At 40.6% G+C, this 20,314-nt stretch overlaps 1 protein-coding gene across 1 annotated transcript in view; it reads left to right on the forward strand.

Annotated features, from left to right (window-relative positions):
* The first annotated feature begins 18,352 nt into the window (after window positions 1-18,352).
* The window catches only part of Eya1 (EYA transcriptional coactivator and phosphatase 1), a 146,346-nt gene continuing 144,384 nt past the window's right edge, over window positions 18,353-20,314 (forward strand). The window contains exon 1 of the mRNA XM_051158868.1: window positions 18,353-18,638. The gene's annotated coding sequence lies outside the window, so the exon portion shown is untranslated. The remainder of the gene's footprint in view (window positions 18,639-20,314) is intronic.

Here is a 20,314-nt window from a genome sequence, read left to right on the forward strand (position 1 = left end):
AATAGTCTACATAATGATTCACTACCACTGTGTAAGTACAACTTTAATTCAGTATAATATAATTTTAATTGTGAAAATAAAGCCTTTATCCACTTTCATCTGGTCTTGATTTCTTCATTTTTATTATAAGATCCTTTTATAAATATTATGTAATTCATCTGTGGTTCTACTAAAATGCCTAGTTTTACTCCAACAAGTGGAAGATCAGATGGTAGCCTTAATATCCGTGTGCTGTTTCTCCTCATCTTGTATGACACTAGTAAAAATAAGGATGGCTGGCATGCATAAAGAAAATGCAGATTCATAACATGATTAGCCTGATGAAAAACAAATTGTCAAGGGCCCCAGGCTTTAAAGACATTAGTTTGGATCCATGCCCATGTTTTGTATACAAAGTACATTCTGTGTTATAACAGCATAGAATCAACCTGCTAACTAAAATGCCAATAAATCCTCAAATGACTGACTGGAGGAGACCATTTTATATGATGAATGGGGAGCAGAGGGTGTACAGTAATGGTGAGGAACATGTTGGGAAAACCACCTTCCTCTAGGAAACCTGGAGAAAGCAAGTGTGTGTGTGAGTGTGTGTGTGTGTGTGTGTGTGTGTGTATGTGAGTGTGTGTGAGGGTGTGTGTATGAGTGTGAGTATGTGTGTGTGTGTGTGTGAGTGTGTGTGAAGATGTGTGTGTGAGTATGTGTGTGTGGTGAGTGTGAGTGTATGTGTGTGTGTGTGTGTGTTTCATGACTGCCACGGAGTGTGTATGAACAACTTTGGCAAGCCTGTCCTATCTTTCCACTCTAGCTCAGATCTTCAGGCATGGCCGCAAGTGCCTTTATTCCCGGAGACACCTCGTCACTCTTCTCTCGGACGCTGAAGAATTCTTATTCTTCAAAGCAGAATTGGACATGTTTCTATGGATGTGAATGATTGGTACACACAACTTCAGAGCAACAACTTTACAGACAAGGCTATTATGGTCAATTTGATGAATTCTGTTTCTCTCCCTGTTTCTCAATTGCTGACCTAATTGCTCTGTGCCATTGCATGCATTTGCATACACTTTGCCAGGCTTGCCTCTGCCTGGCTCCTCCTGTCCTCCCACACTCTCTGGATGGTTTCACAACTTCCTGCTTTCATGAAATCACAGAAGAAATTGAGGGATATTTCCTCTCACATAAACACACAGAAAAGTCGAATAGACCTGTGGACTACAGTACAGGTGGGAGCAGGCTAAGGCGCATACTAAATCCCTCTGTGTGTTCTCGTGTGTGTGTATGTACTTGTTTTCTTTTACTTTAGTGTCTATGTGAAGGCTGGCGGGATGTTTCAAATAACAGCCACCGCATGAGTAAAGTCATCTTGAGAAGAAGCACACACACCCATGTTGCTGCAGGCCTTCAGCAGAAAGGTCAAACAGGTGACCCTCTGGCTATAGGGGCAGGTGACAAGATCCAGGCTGCAGACCGCCTAGGAGGCTGTTATATGGATTTGGACTCTCATCTTTGATGGAGACATGTTTTCAAACATTGAAGGGTTTGAAGTCCTGGCCAGAGGTGGACAACACTGCAGTGAGGGAAGCCGAGGCTTCCTGCAGTGTGGACTTAAATGCTGGGGTGTGAGAACTATAGTGGTATGAAATAAAGGCCCTTATAGGCTCATATATTTTAATATTTGGACCCCAGTTGGTGGAACTATTGGGAAGGATAAGCATAAGAAGGTGTGACTTGAGTTTCAAAAGACTCACACCATTCCCAGTGCTCATTCTTTCTCCCTCATTATTGTGGATCAAGATGTGAGCTCTCAGCTGTCCCTGCCATCATCCCTTTGACCCAGCATCATGGACTCTAACCCTCTGAAACCATAAGCCCAATTAAATGCTTTCTTTTATAACTTGCCTTGGTCATGGAGCCATTATCACAGTAATGGTAACCCTAATGAATACAGTGACAAGCTAGGAGGCACCTGTTGGAGGAAGGAACTGGGCAAGACATGGAGCTCAGGAAAATGAATGGTGACATCAGCTATACTTGGCTTTGGCTCAGCATACAGCAAAGGATGAATGAAGAAAAGGCTGTGTGGTTCTGGTTTGGGTTGTGGGGAATTGAATGTGTCCATAACTGAAACAGAAAAACAGAAGCAGGCAGGGCCACAGATATAAATAAACTTTGGCACCACTGAACTATGAGTGGCACTAAAATGGAATAAAAATGTGAGCTTACTAAGGAGATGCTGAACCACAATTTGAAAAATAGCAGGGGCTAGACGTTCTGAGTGCAAGGGCAATACAAAAGCATGTAGTCATTGGTAGAGTTTAGGGAATAAGTGCACATGGCAAGACTAGAGGATGGGAAAGATATGGCATGTGCTAGATCATCTAGGGTCACTACAGCAAGCTGTAAGTCTAAAGCTCACCCTTAAATCTATAAAGAATTCTAATGTGAGAAGATGAACTGGACATTCTGTGAGATGGCCAGGCCAAGAGGGCATGTTGTAGGAAGGTTTCATTTGAGCCTCAGAAGATGTTTTTCATAGAGTGGCTAATACCTATTGCACATAACTCAGATATGAAATCAAAGCTAATCCTTGTTTCCACGAGATTTTATATCCTGTTTCTAAGCAAGCAGTAGCCAAACAAAAATTAAAACCAAAATCATCTGCTAACATCTTTTTCAAAGAAACATGTCTTCAGGCATATGTCCTATTTGGATTTAAATTCTAACATTTCTAGATTTTTCTAGACCACATTCCTTCACCTTTCTCCTCAAGACAACAGAAGTTATTCCTGGAGGTTCAGACACATGCATCCTGTTCTTAGGCCACCTTTACATCTGGGGTGACTTTGTGGTACCTCATGTTCTCTTTGATTTAATAAAGATTCCACTGTCCTACTTGTTCATGGTGAGCCATCTGTGGAAGCAGACACAGGTGTGGTTCCCCTTTGACCAGCATTCTACTGGTCCCAACCATAGCCTCCAGGTTCAAGTGATCTATTTGTGGAATCTTTTTCCTCACAGGAAACTTCAACATCACCAAATTTCTTTGCATTTTTGTGCCCATACTGGGAACTCAGAGACTTCATGGTTGCTTTCTCTTGGCCATATCAGAGAGACTCTTTCACACCCTGAAGAAGACTCTTATATAGAGAAATAAATCTCCGCATTCACATGTGTTTTGGTAAGTAGTGTTATCCCCAAAGCTTAGAAGTCAATTTATGGAATGTATTTTACAATACAATTTTCAATGTGTTTTACTTGTAAGAATGACTAATTTTCACAAGACAGTACATGTTTACTTACTGAGTGTAACTCCTGAGTTTGAGAGATTCCATCTTCTTTCCACACAGAATTCTATTCATGCAATTCCAATTGTGATAGCAAGTTCATGCTGAAGGGGAGCAGCAAACCTCCCATTATCCTCAAATCTTGACAAAAGACACATGAAGAAACCCAATGAATTTCAAAACCATATTGCCTCACCTGTCCTCAGATCTGATAATTGATAGCAAACAAAGTCTCTTTTTCTTTATTCATTTCTGTTTTTATTTTATTTGTTTTTGTTTGTTGGTTTGTTTGAGACAGGGTCTCTCTATATAGTCCTGCTGAAACCTCCTGTGGAGACCCATACGGGGCTTGATCTCACAGAGATTGCTCTGCCTCTGCCACCCCACTGGTGGGATTAAAGATGTGTGCTACCAAAAATGGCTTTCACTCACTTCTTTGTATTTTATACTTTGTTGTGACTATAGCCCATGAACACATTTTAAAACATCTTTACTTTTTGGAGGTTATATTAAGTCTAATTTCATATGAAAAAAGGCCATTAGTTTATGGTTACTAATTCTTTTGGTTGATATATAGGACCAGGTTCCATAGTTAAAAGAGCCTCAAATTTGAACCCATGGTTTAGACTTGGCCTCTGTTTATAGAAGCCCACGTAGGATTTCTATATGGAGTCCCGGCTGTCCTGAAGCTCACGCTGTATACCAAACTGGCTTGATTCTCACAGAGATCTGCCAGCCTCTGCCTCCCAAGTGCTGGAATTAAAGTTGTGTGTTCCCATTGCAGCCTAAATCTTCCATTTTAACCACTTGCCCACATTTCCCTTCTTAGCAACCATTATTCCAAACTGAAAGGCATTTCAAATTCCATTCCTGTCTTTTATTTTGAAGTGCTAGGGGTTGGCCCTCAAACTTTTCACATTCTAGATAGGTGCTTTACCACCAAGCTCTACCCTCATTGCTCTCCTGTCCATTTTCTCCAACTTCTCGGCCTTAGCCTCTCAGCCTAATGATAATATTAGAGATGTAAGGAGGAACCACACCCATGGAATATCAGAGGGTGTCTCCATAAAAATACAGCTCTATTGTGTTAAGATGGCTCTATGTTTATCTCGTGCATACAGTAATTACTATATGGAATAAGTAAAATAAGGGCATATAAGACAATGGCTGAGGTTGCCTGGAATTTAAGAGAAAATGGAGGCAGTAGGAAAAGGTCTTCCTTCCAAAAAAAAGGCTAACTTAGAAGGAGCACCAAAGTGGAACAGAAGAAATTAAAGGAAATTTCCCAACAGGATTTTCTGGTGAAAATATTTCAAAGAAAAGACTAAGAGCAACTTAGATGCAATTAAAATAAAGATGACAAAATTATGAGAGGAGAGGACAAATTTTACATGACTTCACTTTTGGGAGGTACTCATGGGGGCCAAGGGGAGGCTAGAAGTTAATCAGTATACATATAGAGTTTCAGTTTGGGAATCTGGAGCACTCTGGAAAAGGGTGGTGGTGGTGGTGTGTAGATGTACACTGAAGTGCATGCTTAACAAGGTTAAAATAGTGTAAAATGCTCTGGAATCAACTAAAACAGCAAGTTGCTGGGCACTCCTGGTTGGGATTTTTCCATTAGGTGGAGTGCAGTGGGCAAATCCATCCTGAATGTGGAAGATTTCTTCTGACAGTCCAGATAAAGGACACAGAAGAAAGAAGCTTTGCCCTTCTACTTGCTTGCCCTCTGGGCAGTTCATCTAGACTATTGTGATGACATTCCTTTGCTGATATTAGAACCAGCTTCCACAGCCTTCCAGCATAGACCTAAGACCAACAGAAGCTCACTAACAGTCTTCCAAGCCTTCAACATCAGATTGAGACTGCTGAGGCATCCAGCCACCTGAACTGAACAACTACTGAATTGTTGGCCTAGCCAATAGGATACAGTCATTGTTGAGCTACAGGGAACATATCATGTAAGCCAGTCTAATAAACCTCCTTTTATAGATGTGTTCATTCTATCAGTTCAGTTCCTTTGAAGGACTGTGACTACCAGCTCTTTTTCTGGTAGCTATATGCACTCACAACTCCCAGGAGATTAGCCCCACTGTGTGAATCCAATCATCTGTATGTCACACCCTAGTTAACATCTCATTAGCCACACCTAATATTTTGGGACACGTGGTTCATTAGGTGCCATCAGTCTACTGTAGTGAATAAATGAATGAGGAACAAAAGGGGGGAGAGGTAAAGGCATTTCTATCAAGCCACTGAGTATGGACAGAGGGATGATGCAGAGAGGCTAGTACACAGGGCACCCGAGTAAGAGGGATATCTTAGCTGGATAAGATAGTAATAAAAAGGCTTCTGTTGACTTTCACTTCTTTACATACTGGTTATTCAGCACTTTGAGTTTTTGCCGTGTCACTGTGTGAACCACAAAGCAGACAAAAGAAATAAATAGAAAGGAAGTTAAAACCCTTGCTGTTTGTCATTTATGCAGAAAGACTGCCATGATCTGAAATTTCTGTCTTCTACCCAGACTCATCCCATGTAAAACTATCATTGGTTCTAAAACATCCACTAAATAGGACCACAAATCATCAATTTTCAGGGTGAAACCAAAAGCTAGCTTCCTACCAAGTCTTACCCCGACCACTGCAATAGTACCCTAATTTACTTTGCTTCCTCGGCGCTGAGCTTACTGGTTTATACTCCAAAGCCAGATTGCTCTTTTTTATACATAAATCAGACTGTCTTTTTCTGCTCAAAAACAAAATGAAACAGTCCCCAGAGGCCTCTGATGCCAGTCTACTACATCAAAAAATAAAACCCTGACTCTGTCTAACCTACAGTGTGCCATATCTGCCACCCGTCCTCGGCCCCATGCTTTTCATCCTCCCTAGTATCATCTGTATTTCTTTCTTCCGTCATACTTAGCAAACACATTCCTTTTTATCTCAATCTTCATTTCCTACAAGCACTTTCTGGCCACTGCACTTTTATAGCTGTATCACCTTTCCATTCTCCACACACCGGCATCTTATCACAGAGCGTTCTTGACTAACTCAAACGGCACCCACCACTCTCCTCATGTATATCAAACTGTAGGAGAATTTTATCTGTCAATAACTCATACATACACACATACATAGATACACAATATCTATTTTTAATTTTACTTAATCAAAGTCAAATTCACATAATTGAAATTTTTGTATACATCTACAAAAATTGTCATAAGGAAGAGAGTCTCCTGCTTCCTTTCATGTTCCCTCTCCTGAGAGAAAACCACTTCCAGCTTTGCACTGTCCTTTGCTGATTTTTCATGTTTAACTTGTTACAGAAGGTTAGCTTTCAATGTATCCCACAAATTTGGGTATGTTGTTTCTTCATTTTCATTGAATTTCAGGAAATCCTAAATTTCTTTCTTTATTTCTTCCCTGACCCAGGTGTCATTCAGTAGAGAGTTGTTAAATTTCCATGTATGTGTAGGCTTTTGTTATTTCTGCTGGTGGCACTCAGAGGAAGGACAGCAGGCTACCAAGAAGAGACTTGATACCCTATGAGCATACACAGGGGGAAGAGGTCTCCCTCAGTCACAGTCATAGGGGAGGGGAGTAAGGGGAAAATGGGAGGGAGGGAAGAATGGGAGGATACAAGGGAGGGGATAACCATTGAGATGTAATATGAATAAATTAATAAAATATATTTTAAGAAAGAAAGTACCTTTGTTTTGCTCCCTCTCTACCACGTGTACACCAGCACCACCAGCCTGCCGTCTTCCAGAATGCCTAGATCCGTTCTTGACACTTAAGTTACTTGGTCTGTATACAAACTCTTACAGCAGAATGTACTACTGGGCTTTTCCCCTAAAACTGTATATATCTAAGGTGTACAGCATGATGTTCTGAGGAATGCTTGTGATTAATACGTCAATCACCTTAACCTATCTGCCACTTTTTGCAATTACATTTTATGTGTCAAGAGTATTTATAGTGTCTAGGCTCTTGGACCATTTTCATTATACAACACATTGTTAACTATACTGCTTGTGTGGTCCACTAGTTCTCTAGAAAAATCCATCTGCTTCACTTGCAGGTTTATAACCTTTAACTCTCATCTTCCCATTTCCTCACCTTCTGAATCATGGAAACCACTTTTCTAGTCTTTCACGCAGCATTTTCCTTTCTGTGTCTGATGTACTTAGTTTAGTGTATTTTCGTGCTGGTTCATTTGCATCACCACAATTGACAGGATCTGTTTTCTTACAGCTAAAAAATATTCTATTACATGTGTGTGTACACATATACGTGGCATATGAATAATGGAATAGACATTGTCAACGGTAAAATGTTAGATAAATTAAACATCTACAAGTGCTAAATATGAAAATAACATATTAATGGGGATGTTGATAAGGAGAAATTTTTACACATTGTCGGTGGAGATAAAATAAGGAGCTGGAGAGACTACTCAGGTGTTAATAGCCCTGGCTGCTCTTGCAGAGGACACAGGTTTGGTTCCCAGTACCCACAATGTGCCTCAAACCAACTTTAACTCCAATGCCGTCCTTTGATTTCCACTGGAACCTGGCACACATGCAGTGTGTAGATGTACATAAAGCAAAACACACATACACAGTAAATAAATAAATCCCTTAAAATTAATATAATCATAATGAAAATTAGTAAAGAGGAAGTCCTCAAAAAATACACTCTTTCCCAAAACACCTGTTTCAATGAACATTTACACCAACAGTGGTCAAGGAGAGTTTTCCTTTTCTCCACATCCTCATTGATACTGTGCTATTGATCCCTTAATTATAATTACAGACATTCTAAGAAGAGTGAAATGATACCTCAGGATGTGTGTGTATGTGTGCGTGTGTGCATATGTGTGTGTATGTGCACGTTGTACTCCATCACTCTCTACCTTATTCCCTTGAGATAGGATTTCCTTATCTGAACCTGGAACTAGTCTGGTAGCTAACAAGCCCCAATGACCTTCCATTCCCCCATAGCACTGGAGTTACAGAACTGCAGACCCACAGCAGCTTTCTATGTAGGTGCTGGGAATTTGAGCTCGGGTCTTCATGCTGGCATAGCAAACACTCTTACCCAATAAACTATTTTCCAAGCTCCCTCGTTGTACGTCTTTTTCATATTCTGGTTGGCCATTTTTATGTCTTCTTTAATTGGGTTATTTGGTTTGCTGGTGAATGACTTGGATTTTTTAGATGCTTTGGAGATTAGCCGCTATTCTGACACATCATTGTGAGCAACTATTTACAAAGCACAGGACGACTCTCCGTCTCTTGTCTCCTTTGCGGCAGCTGTTGGTGTACTGTGGTCCCACCAGCTTCCTGCCCCCACTGCTTCTCCTCCAGGTGTCCTGTGAAGACATTGTTAGGAACTTCCCCCACGGATTTTCTTCTAGGACTTTTGTTGTATATAATATATATAATAGTAATTAGGACTTTATTCTGGATTGATTTTTTTGTGGATAGGGTCAAATGAGGGTCCACTTCCATGCCATGAGGACTGGGCTTATGCTCACCTCTTTCCAATTTACATCATCTGTGTCATATAAGACATTTGATTCCTAATTTTCCCAAAAACTATCTTTTATTGGTTTCCCAAGAAAAAGATATGAGGATAATGGTTATTTTTTAGGTTCGTATTTTAGAAAATGGCCTTAATTTATTTTTGATTTGTTTTTTATTTTGTTTTTATTTATTTATTTAGTCACTTTACAGCCTGATCCCAGCCCCCTCGCTCCTCTGTGGCTTTAATTTAAATGATTAATTTTCCCAAGTTTGGTGGGTTATAAAATTCTAGATGGGATTTTGTTTTCTTCAGGAATTTGAGGTCATTGGTCCCTTTAACCTTCTCGAACTACATGTTCCAGTTAAGAAATGTGGTTACAGTCTGCATTTCAGCTGTGGTCTGCTCTTCCCCTCTAGGATGCTATCAGCCTTATTTTATTTTTTCTTAGTGTTCTAAAATTTTTCACAGCCACTAACGTGAGTCTGTCCCTCTCTGCTCTGTCTGGGACTCACAGAACTCTTCCACTCTGAAACCTCCTGTTCTAGAAAATATTTTAGTATCATTGGCTAAATTTTGCTCTTTGTTTCTCTCCTTTCTTTCTAAAGCTCCACTTATCTTTATGTTGGACCACTAGGAGTATATAACATTTCATTGTGCTGTTTCATATAATTCTCACCTCTTGTCGCTTTCCTGGGAGACTGTCCCAGTTTATTTTGAGAACTCTATTGATTTTTGACACTTCTATTATCTTAAGTTTTATTTCCCATGTATCTTTTCCATTCTTTCTTCTTTTGGCTCCTCTTCTCTTTTCCACCCTTCTTCTTTCTCCCTCCTACGACCTTTTCTTCTCATCTTTTTTCTCTTCCTCTTGAGTGATGGAGATGGAACCCAGGGTCTTGCATATTATTCTACCGTCAAGCCATACCCCAGCTTGTATATTCTTCCATTATTACTTTTTGTGCGGGGGAAGGGGAGGCACTATTGTTAATTTCTTCTAGTTTCATGACTGCAGTGTTTTCTCAGTTCTTTAGGAATAATGATGGGAGTTATTTTGCTTAACTCCATATTGGCTTTGGTCTAGTCCTTCGTTTGACTTCTATGTCTTACTAGAGGCCATCTGCATTTGCCTACTTGGGGCTTGTATTAATGTTGATTCATAAACAAAAAGCATGGTTTTCACTCTGGGTGATCAGATGGAGATATTTTCCTTTGGACTAGTCAGAGCTTTTAGTAAAGGTGAGTTCAGGCTCTTGCCACAATAATTTGGATGCGGCTGACTCTTCTATGAGCCTTGATGGGGAGGGGAGGGAAGGTTTATACTCTTCTGTGTGTACATGAGAAAAATTTCTTAATGGCAAGGCACACAATCTTCTGTGTGTGCTCACTGCTTCATTTGTTGTCCCCAATACCTGACAAATATTAGAGACATAATAAGTATTTACTGAGTCATAGTTGGCAGGCCCGATAACTAACTTGATTAGTTAGCCTCCTGTATACGATAGAAAGAGCAAATTTTGACAATGACATCATTGTAGATGTTTCCATAGAGAAAAATTTAAGGCTGAGACATTGTAAAGTATTCTTAATTGTATCTTCATGCCATTGTGTACCATTTCATTGGTTTAATTACGATATATATATGTATCGTAGACATGCCAGAGGCCCTCAGTTCCCTGGAACTGGAGTTACAATCATTGGGAGCTGCCTGAGTGTTGGAAACTGAGCCTCAGTCCCCTGCAAGAGTAACAAACACCTGAAATCATTGAAGCACATCCCCATGTTCTCATTTCATTTTTATGTTAATTCTTCTGTGTAGTTTTCATTAATAGGGTAAAAGGAAATGGACTGATACTAGGATACTAGAGGGCTTTAAGAATGCAGTGGATGCCGGGCGGTGGTGGTGCATGCCTTTAATCTCAGCACTCAGGAGGCAGAGGCAGGTAGATCCCTGTGAGTTTGAGGCCAACCTGGTCTACAATGCTAGTCCAGGACAGCCAAGGCTACACAGAGAAACCCTGTCTTGAAAAACAAAAACAGAACAAAACAAAAAGGAAAGCAGTGGTACTCAGAACTATCATATGGTTCATTTTAAAAAATGAACTTAAATCTCTTATTTTTATTTTATTTTCCAGTCTCTCTCTCTCTTTCTCTCTCTCTCTCTCTCTCTCTCTCTCTCTCTCTCTCTCTCTCTCTCTCTCTCACACACACACACACACACACACACACACACACACACACACACACACACGCAAGCACCAAATACAGTGACTTCAGGTTCTGATGTAATTTCTTAATGTTTTTGGTTATCTGTCTCTTATTGTTTGGATAACAAATTTCTAGTGCAGTTCAAATGAGTCAATGTTGTTCTTTTGAAGTGTTTAAATTCTGCCTTTGAACAGGAGTATAAGTGATGACAATGGCCTAGCCAATTCTGCTTTTGAGTTCCCACAAGGGCAAAGTATAACATTGTGTAGGGGAGGGTGGGGGTGGATAGAAGCAACAGAAATTCAGAGAAATAATTTTCACATTAACAAACTAGGATTATGTTCCTTATAGTGGCATCGTGTACTTTAACTCATTTAAGTGACATTTGCTGAACACCTACTACCTGCATCAGGCTGTTCTGAGTCCTGAGACCTCTCCTCGTCCTCTTGAGGCCTTGATTCTCATGCTTGTTTGGTATGGGGTCGGATCTAACCTTGCATTCATCAAACCTGCAGTTAGCTAGGTCAAAGGTTAAAAATTGTAATAGGTGAATGGTAACTAAAGGCAAAGAGAAAACCCACTCTAGAGCGAAAACTAAAACTCAAATCAATCCGTAGGGTATTTGTTTTAGTGTAGTCAGGATCCTTGAGAGTATAGGTACAAGTTAATAATTCTATACAACTCAGGAAAAGGAACTTGAAATAGTGGTGGACATGTCAAGGACACGGCAAGACAGGGACAGAAGCCCAGACTCTTGTATGCTGCTTCAGAGAGTCAGGAGTGTACAATATCTTACTGGATATTTTTTTCCCGTGTGCCCTTCATTGTCATTCAGAGTCATAAACAAGAGTCAAAGCACCAATCAGAATCAGAGGCTTTGATGGGGGGCGGGGGCTAGTTCTAAGTTTCGCCTCTTTTAAGAGTCTTCATTAATTAATTACAAATGAATTTATTTGTGGGGAGTTAAGTCATCTCTATTTGTCTTCATTTGTAGATTTTTCAGATGAAAGTCCTCACAAACAAGATGGAGACAACAGTGATGGATTTGCCAGTTTAAAATGTATAAAACCCAGATACTTATGCCCATTGAGTTTTCTTCTGACGCTTTCTAAACTAAGGGGCTGTGGTGCTTGGGCAGTCTGACCACTGTCCTGCAACCCTTCTTTCTGGGTCGGCTTTGTTTTTGTCCTTCTGTCCTTCATCTCCTCCTTGGCCCCCTCCCCCCAGCCCTTTACCTCCTCCTTGGCCCCCTCCCTCCCACTGGCTGGCAGGGCAGACCATCCACTCATGCAAGGACAGGAAGGAAAGTGAACAGCCATCCCAGGGGGCCAGACTAATGGGGGTTGTGTGGATCTTTCAGCAGGGCTTGTCAATGAGAATCAGGCACTGGAGGACTCTTCCACTGGCACTCTGACCTCTTGGTAAACTATTTGTTTTTCCTTGTATTGATTAAAAAAACAAGCCACCAGCGCTAACTCCCTGTCAACCAAAGCCTTGTTTTTTAAGAATCTCCCACATTTCAATTACACTACGCAAAGGATTTCAGGTACTCCATCTGGTTTAATCTCTGCAATTCAGGTAAACCAGGCTTCTGATATCCTTAAAAGAAAGAATAAAGAAAGAAAGAAATCAAAGAAGTAACTTGAACCACAAGTAATCAATAGAATAGTCCAACTATGAAACCACCCAAAATAAGCCTTCTTGTTCATTCTGGGACTCTAAAAACTGAAAAAACATTTCACCTTATTTACAAGTTAGTTCTGGAGGGGGTACTCTCCTCACTGGAGCAGATGCCAGCTATTGTTTTTCTTAGGTGGTACTGTTGAGTATGCCTTTTCCCCCCTTCTGTTCCAACATTCTAAAATAAAACTCACGACCCCCAAGGCAACTTGATCCTTGCAAGTATGAATGTAGCTAAACTCTACAATTGAGGTTGTAATACCTATGGACGTTACTTAATAAAAATAGCTAGAATCATGGTGCTTCTGGCTGTGTTTCCAATAGCTATGTGATTGCTGTGCTGGATTGAGTTACTGGGCCTTTGAATTGTGACCTTCCGTCTAAAAAAGCTTTAGAGGTTGCCCTTTATTTTCCTCGGGTTTGGGAGGCTAGGGAAGGGGGAGTGAATACAGCTTGAAGGAAAAAGCATCTTGATGGGCTATTTTTTGCCCATACCTGGCAGCTTCTTTATAAAATAATAAGAGTAGGAATCTTACTCTGAAGATGTTAAACCAACTCTCACATGCCTTGGGAAGCCTGGAGTGCAGTTTAAAGTAATTATTTCCACAGAGAACAAATCAAGTCTTTATTATATAGTAGCTATTAGGGCCAAAGCACGTTTCACTGTGCAACTGGAATGAAGAGCAGGCAAGGGGGGAAGAAAATGACAGTGATAAAGCAAGCTGCCCATATGGTGGCCTGTGACAAACTCAGAACTCTTAATGATCGGGAAAGTTCTGAGGATATGTAGACACACACACACACACACACACACGCACACACACACACACACACACACACACACCATACTGAAGGAGCTAATTCGCTTCTACTAAAAAATGATGGCAAATGCACCCATGCTTCCTGATTTGCTGATTTCTAGTTTAAGAAGTCCTGGTATTTCTTCCCATTGACCATTTAATATATTTGAGTGTTGGGCCAAAAGGCTGATTTGCAATGTGTCTTTATGAATAATCTGATGCTACAGAGTGACATTGTATGATATGAATGGCTATCTAGTCACATATATATACATATATATCACTGAAATTATGTACACACATATCAATGTAATTTTAATATAACACACACCTTTATGAATTGAATGTTTGAATAACTTTACTGCATTTTACCTTGTTTCAGAATAAAGACATAGCCAGAAACCCGCAATGTCTCAGAGCTCCACTGTTGTTTAGAGGAGACGTTGATCTACTACTAAACAACAAAAAAGACATAAGTTCCCAAACACACAGTGTAGGGAGAAAAAAAAAACTCACCCATCTTAGTATTCAGTGCTCAGGCAGACACGAAGGTCCCAGCACAGTGCCAGGCACACAGTCAGGCCTTGGTCAAGAGTCTTGTCCTTCATTGTTTTGTGAGCTTCTCATTGTTTAAAAACCGGGAACTCAGCTGTAGTGAAACCTAGAAAACGCAAAGCAAATTTCCAGCTCCTCTTACATGTTATGGGAGGTGCTGACAAGATTGGTTTTGCCCATGGCTTAGGGAGAAAAAAAAATGCTGAAGAGGAGACACCCTGGGTTTCCTAGGTTGCGTCATGTCAACAGAGATCCTTTTTACAGTGTGGAAAGGCAAAAGAGCTTGTCGCTGAGATTAAACATGTGCTTCCAAGAACAATTATTTACATATTTTTGACAGAAGGAAGAAAAACTAACTCTGTTTGCCATTTTGGAAAATCAGAAGGTTTTAGAAGAGAAAATCTAGTGTGTCATATTTTTCTTAAAGTGCCTATAGCACCCATGCCCCTTCCTGAAGAAAATAATAATAATAATTGCCATTGCTCATGTTTTCATTATCAGTATCAAGACATGCTATCCAAAGCTTGTATTAAGAATAATAATTAAAAAAATATCCTATGGGTAGCCATTACTACATAGGATAACAAGTTTTTCTCTCTAAATAAATAAATGGTTATGATTCATACGTAGAAACCAATGTGATTATTATGAGGTCAGGAAACGGGTTCTATTTTCATATTGTGTTGGTACGAAGACTATAATATTTATGAAAATAATTTTCCATGGTGCAGCTAATAGTTGGTAATTGCCTCCGTAGGTTTACTGTTAAAAGCTATTCATGTTGGAGTTTGAATGGAAAGCATTTAGCAAATGTTGGTAGACATTTTGCTTGGTGGATTTAATATCATTCTTAAAATAAATAGAGGATGTTTTTCTTGGTTGTGTTTCAACCAAAGCGTACTTAGGAGCAGGACTCTCATTGTAGATTTCATGCCAGTGGGGAAAGCACATGCCATGAAAGGGACCAGTCCACAGAGCAACAAGCCTCACCATGTCCACTACTCAGTCACCACCCCCAAAGTGGTCCACAAGGAAGCTACCGCTGTAGAGCCATGGTGTGGAGCAGGAGAAAGGGGCAAAATATGAGGAAGTGGGAGGAGGTGAAGTATAATATGATGGGATATTTGCTTTTCCATTCCCCTTCCAACAGTTTGAGCTGTGAGATACTGTCTATTCTGATACTGTTGGTTTTCATTGTACGGGAGGAGGAGTGACAGGGACTTGCTTTGGGAGAATGGGGCGGTTGTCTTAGAGTGCTATTTGTAATGTGCAGCTCACTGACATCGCCCTGGAGACATGATGTCTCTGAAGAACTGTATGTGCAGAGAAATTAGTGGAAGGGGTTTCCCAGGATGGTCCAGACGCTTAGTGCGTGCAGGGTAAACAGGAAGAGGAGAACACATCTTCTCCTGGAGACTTCAGAGCCCTTCAAGCACTCTGCTGCCATGCCTAGAGTGGAAAGCGAGTCACTTAGTGTGCCTTGGCCTTTATTCTCTCGGCACTTCTTATGCTGGTGTATTTAATCAGCTGTTTTCTCCTGTAGGTGGAGAAATTTTTCCATTATATTTACCAAGGACTCTCTTGCATTCAACCTTATCTAAAGACATTTGTCGATTTTTGGGAGGACATCTTTATTTAAAATTCTCTCCTAATCTAAAAGTACTGGAAACATTTATGAAAATGACAGACTTTTCTTGTCTAACTGGGAGCACATCCAGGCAAGAGCTGCTCAGGCAGATAAAACCTGCTTGGTGGTAAGAGTGTCCTATGAAAGATCTTTGCATTTCTATTAGGGTGTTCAAACACCCCATTCAGGCTGAAGGTTCCAGCAAACTTTCCTCAGCTTTCTTGTAATCTGTATGGCTGATTTAGGAAACAGTTTGGTTCGTTGTGGTGTGTGATCGAGTTATATAATTATAGTTGATGCAAATTTCATAATATTACCTTTGGGTTATTTCTCATAGTTTAACTTATTTTGGATTTGAGCTGTATATGGAATAATTACTATATATTTGGAGTATGGAGTTAGAAACCAGGCAAAATTTATAGGTAAACATGTGATTTGTTTTAATACATCTAGTTTTGCTTTAGAAAAGGGAAACTATTTAAAAGTGGTAAATACGCACATGGCTACTTCTTTTAGCTGGTGGCTAAGCGGTGTGTCGTATAATCATGAGGTATGAGCATTATTATATCCATTAGTGGTCACATTAAATTCATCATATCTTTCCTAATTTTATTCATAATTACATGCACCATTTCTTTGAAGGCATTTTGTTTGGGTATTTAAATAAAAATTATTGACTTTCATTATAAAAGTGCATGTAATATGATCAATTTGACTGTAACATAGGCAAGTAACTTGTATGTAAAACTGACATGGTATTTCTGCTGTTTTGACTTTATGTAGTTTGCATATTCTGGATTCTCCAATATAATCTGTTATGGGTCAAATGAATAGCATTTTAGCAATACATGTCTAAAGTAATTTTATCTATGGGAAGCATGAATGCAGCAGTTGAGTGTACAGTCTGAAGCAGGGGTTAAACTCTATGTTTTAGAAAAATGTAGTAATAAATCTGAGTGCAAAAAGTAGTTAGTACCCAGGTGTTTGATGTCATCAGTAGCATCAGCCTGGCGCTGCCTTTACCCGGCTACAACAGAGCACACCATCTCAGACTGTGTTCTGCATGCGCACTTTGGTATGTTGAATGAGGGTACTTCTGGCCTGGGAGAGTGCTGGAGGCGGTAACGCAATGCTGGTCCCGCTGCATCTGTGAACAGATCCAATAGCAATCAACTGTTTTCTGACCTGACTTCCCAAATATGGCAGATGCCTAGCCCGTGATTCCTTGCTGGTACTACACAAGATGAAATCCTAGGTGAGTTAGCAGTTTAAGCTTTGACAAAGTGCTCTTTGGCAAGGAATTTAGACTGACATCCTTTCACAGGAGAGAAGAGAGAGCGCCTGTATGGAATTTTGGTCCTTAGAAGGATGTAGTTGGGTTTTGTTTGTATCATCGGGATGGTGCTGTCACTTACTAAATAGCAGAGCTAAGGTAAGCCCTGTCTACCTGCTTTATTAATTGATGTAAAGTTACTGTGTTTAAAAAAAAAAGACATACCAAAGTGAGAACTTAAAAGAAGGGGTACACTTTTTTAAAAAAAGAAAAAGAACAAATAGAATAGTAATATTGGTGCTGACAAAATGCCTTTTTAAAATGAGCATACAGACTTCATCTCACAGTGAACACTAGCTTGCATTTGCATTTAAGCTGTGATATAGGGCAAGTAAGATATTAGTTCATATGAGGGGATGCATTCTTCCAAGATTCCAAATCAGTGTACTGGTTGAGCCCCTGTCTTGGAAGTGGAGGGAACTTTCTGCATAAAGCATAGTTTCTTAAGCTCAGTCTGGCTCCTAGGTGTTACCACTTAACTCATAGATTCTGAATTCATTAAGGTTATGAGTTTTTAAAAGGGTAAGTTGCAAAGCGAGCTCCAGACTAAATGAATCTCTTCTCAAGACCCATTTAAAAATGTTAATGGTGAAATATTATCTGGGTCCTAGCCAAAGAAGCGAAGCCTTTGGCCTCCTAGCAATACTTGCAGAACCCTCAGCCAGGCTTTTATTGTTAAGCTGCTAATAGCTAACACGTTTGCCCATTCTCCCTCTACTTCATAGAAACAACTTTTTTATCTTCTCCAGACCTGTTGGTAGTTTAGGAAGAAGTGTGAAAAGTATCCGGTCTCCTAAGTTTTGAGGCCTAAAAAAAAAAGGTATTGGAAAAATGTAAAAGATAACGTGTGCAACTACTCCCCAAAGATCTTAATTGGGAGCTACTGGCGTGGGAGGAAGTGTGTGTGTGTTGACAGAGGTTCCCACAAGTTCTTCCCCCACAGCTGTTTATTCAGATAGCATGGGGCGCGTCATTTACATAATAAATTTTTTTTTTTAAAGCAGCAAGGTTGAGTCAGACCAAGCTCGGCTTCTCTCAATTGTTGCATTTAAACCAATAAGGTTAGGACAAGAGACTAGCTGTGGTTTGCGTTGCAAAAACAAAACAAAACAAAAAGCCCCGAGGCTTCGTGGGCAGACCTACAAGGCTGCGCAAACAAATCGGGGCGGGGGCGGGGGGTGGATGAGATTGTGCCGTTTCTTTGTCTAGGCGTCTCAGATGCTATCTGCCGCTGCCGTTCGCTGGGGCGCAAAGCCGTTCCCAAACAGACCGCGGCGAGCTGATGGCTCCGAGCTTGCGGCGAGGTAGCGAGTGTGCAGGGCCACTTCCGACTGGAAGCCTTCCTGTGGCGGTGCGCGGTGGCCAGGTCCTTCCTGGGGAAGGCGATATTGCTCAGTCGCTCGGCAGCCCGAGACTGCAGCAGTGCCCGGGCACCGTCCCCGGGAGCCGGGCAATCCCCGGCCTCCGCGCTCTGCTGCCAGCCTTGCCGCAGCGCCCCTGAGAGCGCCCGGGTTCCCGCGTTCCTTCTCAGCAGCCAAACTATGTCAGGAATGGAGGTCTGCTAACACAGAAAACTCCGAGGAGCACTCGAAACCCGTAGAGGCAGCAGATGTGAGTTCTGTAAGTACAAGCTGGGTGTTTGAAAAATTGTAGTGACCAAGAACAGCTGTCCGGTGGGCAAAGCCGGAGATAACAGGAGCGCTTTTATTAGTGTTTTGATTTGTTTTTAAAGAAAAAGCACTGTGGCTTGGGGAAAATGATGACACTTTGTTCCTGGGACTTTAGTAGCCACGGGGTTCCGTCGTAAAAGTGTAATCCTTACCCTCCAAATGATCGGAGCCATTAGGATCATTAAAGGATCATTGCAAATTAACTACTTTTGTTATGATCTTTATAAGTAAGTAGAACACTGGGTAATATTCTCAGAGGGGGATTATTTCGTATCTTTTCTTAATTGCTGCACTAGCCTCGGAATATCATTGCGTGTATTGAGAGCAGCGTTATATGGCTGCAGGGGTACATAAGGTATACTTAGCGGCATATATTACACGGTTGACTTTTTCTACCACTAGGTTGATAAATGAGCAAAGTTTTCCGAGGGGAAACTCAGCAGAAGAGCAATGAACTGATAACCATGATTTTTAAGAGAGACTCCTTTTTGTTCCAAAACAAATTTACCAAACACTAGATTAAGAAGGCTCATCTCCAGTATGTGATACTGTAAACCTTTGCGGCCCCCCCCCCCCCCCTCCCCGCCCTTAACGTATTTGTTCCTCTCTGGCCTTTTATGTGACTTCGGTGCATTTGGGAGTTGAAGTCCAAATTTTGAAACTTTTGAGTATCTATGTAAATCATAGCCCTTCAAAATCAGTATCTGAAGTGCCAATGAGTCACAGGTTTACATTTCTTGGGAGGAGTTTTGAAGACATTTAAGCATAGCATTTGCAAGAACTCAATAAATTCTAAAGTGTCATTGAGTTTAAACAAGTGTTTTTAAGTTTCATCTCTTAAGATAGCCAGGGGTATAGAGACTTGTTAGCTGGGAACCAATAGTGTGTCACTGTATAGGTCTGAAGTTGGTTTTCTAATGTCTTTCAGAGAAGGTTTTATTTTATGCTTGTGTTGAGCCTTTCCCCTCACGGTTTAGAGTCTGGGGACACGCACACATGAATGCCTTTATATGATCAAACATTTGATATTTGACTTTCTCGATGCTTGAGTTCTCCTAAGGCCCAAAGTGTTTAGTAAGTAAGCAAGCAAGCAGCCGAGGATTTTCAGCCTTTGAAAACACTTTGTGGTGACAGACATAGAAGTCTAATTGAGCCACCGTTCAGCTTTCAAGTGCCAAATGAAGCCAACTGCACTGAGTTTCACGGGCATGTTACATGATTTTTTTGAAAAAGAAAAATTTCACTGGAGTGTGGAAATGTATTTCCTAAGGGTACAATGGGAAGAAAAGAGGTCCTTGCAGCAGAGACAAAATCTCTTTTATCAGATAACCACAAGCATTTCAGTCAACATTGTCAATAAATGCTCATTTTGAAAACGGTCCCGTCTTTTAAAGCTGCAGCCAGGAATGGTATATTCCAAATACTTGTTTGTTTTAGGTTTCAGGAAGATTGAGTTTTCTCGTGTTCTTTAAAGGAGATAATGCAAAAAGCAATATAGGCTATGTCATTAAGATGCTCATCACTAACACTGAAGCATTTAGTGTATGGAAGCTTTGGTAAGGAAATGCAGGCTTACTGTTTAACAAACGTTTACCCTCCCTAGAAGCTCTTTCTCACTTTAAAGGG

Source organism: Acomys russatus, chromosome 2 (assembly GCF_903995435.1).
Source record: "Acomys russatus chromosome 2, mAcoRus1.1, whole genome shotgun sequence".
In the NCBI taxonomy this organism is placed as follows: Eukaryota; Metazoa; Chordata; class Mammalia; order Rodentia; family Muridae; genus Acomys; species Acomys russatus.